Raw genomic sequence first — 3,629 nt, forward strand, 5'->3', positions numbered from 1 at the left:
CAGAAGCTGGACATTATATATCCTGTCATTGTTGCAGAAGATGTTCAGGTTTTGCCAAGAAACCCAAGTGACACTCAGGAGAAATGGAAGAAGAAAGTTTTATCATGCACATGGACCCAGAGGAGAGTTCAATCTCCAAATTCTATGCCCCCACTGCAGTTTTCAGAGGCTTCTATAGGGAGGTTGGCAAGAAGCAGGTAGGAGTTCAGGGCAAATTTTGCTGGTTATCTTGTGATAAAGGGACACAGGCTGAGGCAATGGCTGCTAGCCCAGATTAGCCTGCTGGCTCACACAATCTAGTTCTTGCAGATGTGCATCCTGAAGCTCACAGCACACATACACACCCAAGGGCTGTATTATCAGAAGGCAGCCTGTACCAGCATTGCATAGTGGGATAGAAAGGAGGAACAGGGGATTCTCTCAACATCATAACCCACTGAATGGACTAGAGGAGAGGGTGAACTACAATGTAAACTCTTATTCATATGGTGAGGCAGTGCTACAAAATGTATTCATCAAATGCAATGAATGTGCCAACAATGATAAAGGGGTTGTTGATGTGGGATGAATTGGGGGGTGTGGGGTATGTGGGAACCTCTTATATTTTTTAATGTAACATTTTTTGTGATCTATGTACCTTATAAAAAAGTCAATTTAATAAAAAATAAACAAATAAATATTTCAGTTTAAGAATGCTTTTATAAACTTTATAACTATCCATAACCACATAGCTTAAGAAAAATTTTACCTGCACAAAACACATTCCCTTACTTAATTTTAATTTCTGAAATACTTTTAAAAGTTTTGTCATTGTAGAATATTTTTAGCCTGCTTTTAGGAAAACAATCCATTGCACCTTATGACAAATCATACTCCTTTAAACAAACTTATAAACAGCACTTCCACCAATTTTTATTTCATATTAATTAATTAATTAATTAATTATTTCATATTAATTTGTTTCACATTTTTAATCCCATATTGTTAAGAAAAATAGACTATTCATTTCAACTTAGGAGCAAATAGACTAGGACAAAGAGTTAAGAGATTTCAACAGAAACATAAAGCTTAAAAATTTGTTTTAGTCGGGGGGACTGCCGCAGGAGTCTTGGGGCCGAGCGCGGGGAACCTCGCAGGGCGGGAGGGCGCGGCGCCCCCCCTGCCTGGCCGCCTGCGCCCGGGGGAGGCCGCCCGCGAGACGGCACCAGCAGCATGAGCAGCGGTTACAGGAGCCAGGAGGAGGACTCCAGGACTTCTTCTTCACCGCCAGAACCTCCTTCTTCAGGAGAGCACCCCAGGGCAAGCCGCGGGCTACCCAGCAAGATGAAGAGAAAGAGAAGGAAACCCACAATTACCTCACCAAAGAGGAAATCAAAGAGAAAGTTCATAAATACAATTTAGCAGTCACAGACAAATTGAAGATGACCTTGAATTCAAATGGGATTTACACTGGCTTCATTGAAGCCCAGATGGAACTCTGCAAACCTCCACAGCCTTCTCAGAACCCTGGAAAACTCACTCCCAGTAGCAATGGCTGTATGAACACACTTCATATCAGCAGCACAAACACGGTCAGGGAAGTGATCGAGGCCCTGCTCAAGAAGTTTCTCGTGACTGATAGCCCTGCCAAGTTCGCACTTTATAAGCGTTGCCACAGGGAAGATCAAGTCTATGCCTGCAAGCTCTCAGACCGGAAGCACCCGCTCCATCTACGTCTGGTAGCAGGGCCAAGGACGGATACACTTAGTTTTGTTCTTCGTGAACATGACGTTGGAGAGTGGGAAGCCTTCAGCCTTCCAGAACTACAGAATTTCTTGCGCATCCTGGACGAGGAAGAAGATGAGCAGCTGCAGAACCTGAAGAAGCGCTATATGGCCTACAGGCACAAGCTTGGAGAAGCCCTCAGCGAGGTGTGGAAACCTGATTCAAGTGTGGACTCACAGCCTCCCGGGCAGGCTTTTCGGAGTGCGTGGAACATGCTCAACCCATGTATACAACAGCAGCAAGCGTCTCTCTCGTCGGAGGGCTGTTTTCTTGCCCCATGATGCAAGGGTCTTCTCTCTCTCTAGATTTAGTTTCCAAAACCAGGTCACACAGCGTCCTGCATGTTGTATCCTGTGTAAGAGCCTCTGCAAGCTTAAGTTACAGCCTTGCAGTGTTACCTCTCAGCAAACTGTGAACCTCGATCATCAACAGGCAACCTTATAGAGTGCTTTGAAGCATGAATCCTGTTTCCCCTTCCCTGGCCCCCCCCTTTTTTAGTTATTTTAATTATATGATGATGTTAAGCTTAAGGATGTGCAAATGATTTTTTAAAAGCTTAACAAGTTATCTATTTGAATACTTGCTCTATGTTGAAACTACCTGTTTTTTTGTTTTGTTTTGTTATTAATGTCAAAGGAAACCATCCATGTGAACCAAAAGGCACAGGAAGCTAGGAACTCTGAGGACTTTGTGAAGGATTTTGTAGGCGTTGGGCAGAGAAAGTAAAGAGCAAGTTGGGAAGAAGGCCTGAGTAGAAGTGGAGAGCTCTGAGCACCCAGAGCACATGGCTTACGTAGTAAGTTTATAGTAGAGGAGAGAAGTATATCTGTAAACAAGTAAATGCATTCAGTTTTGAGTTGTGGGGCCCATTTTAGGATTGTTTACTTTCTTAGTGGGTAGAATGTGGGAACATAGCCAAGGAAGGTAAGGGCTAAGCCTAGAGGAGGAGAGCATCAGCTCTGGAGCTGATAAGGAGAATTCAGGCATCAGGCAGGTGGATCTTACACATGTGGCTAGAGGTGGGCCTTCCAGGCAGCTGATCTGACTTCTTAGATTGAGCTCCTTGCCCCCGATTCTGCCCTTGTGGAGTGGAAGTTATTCTGGTGTAGCTTCTCTAGAGAGGTGGATGAGTTCCTAAGGACTTGCGACTGTTTGCTGTTAGGTTATGGTTTTTCCCAAGGTGGTTTGCAAGATGACAGAGACACTTGGGTGAGGGGTAAGGGTTGGGAGCGGCTGTTTTCCTCTTGATTATTAAGCTAGGAGATTTATCAGGTTAAGGACTCAGAAAACTTTTGTGACAATCATTTTTTTCATTCCTGCCTTCCCTTGTTTTTTTCTCTCTCTTTTCTTCCCTTCCCTTTCCCTCTTATTTTCCTTTGCCCTTTCATAAATTGATGTTGGTTCTTAATGATGTAGAACAGGGATATTGATTGAAGAAATACCAACAGATCCTTAGTTCTGAAGGATTCCTTGACTGTAAGTAGGAGTGTAGCAAAAAAGGTAGGGACGTACGTGCCTAGCTGACCACACAACAGGGGTCTTTATGGAAATATTTATTTTAACAGAAGTGCATGTTTCTACCAACCAAAGAAATGCATGTGCAATAGACGCCTTCCTTAAATCAAGTTAACTAACCTCATTTTCTGCAGCCATTTATCTGAGAACAGTGAGAAAGTTATGCTGTGGTTCCAGAGAGGCCTTAAGTAAGTCTATTTTTAGTCTAGATATTTTTTGTTTATAAATTCCCAAGGAATTGTTAACGCATTGGTGATACCTAATGGATTATTTTTGAAATTCCAAGGTGCTTCAGTTCTTTGCCTCTTGTGTGAACTGTTGCCTTCTGTTGCATCTCTCTTCTGACTTTT

General features: G+C 43.1%; 1 pseudogene; it reads left to right on the plus strand.

Annotated features, from left to right (window-relative positions):
• Positions 1-1,212: 1,212 nt before the first annotated feature.
• On the plus strand, positions 1,213-2,045 carry LOC101418051 (ras association domain-containing protein 3 pseudogene; annotated as a pseudogene).
• The last annotated feature ends 1,584 nt before the right edge of the window (positions 2,046-3,629 follow it).

The sequence above is a fragment of the Dasypus novemcinctus genome, chromosome 16 (assembly GCF_030445035.2).
Source record: "Dasypus novemcinctus isolate mDasNov1 chromosome 16, mDasNov1.1.hap2, whole genome shotgun sequence".
Classification (NCBI taxonomy): Eukaryota; Metazoa; Chordata; class Mammalia; order Cingulata; family Dasypodidae; genus Dasypus; species Dasypus novemcinctus.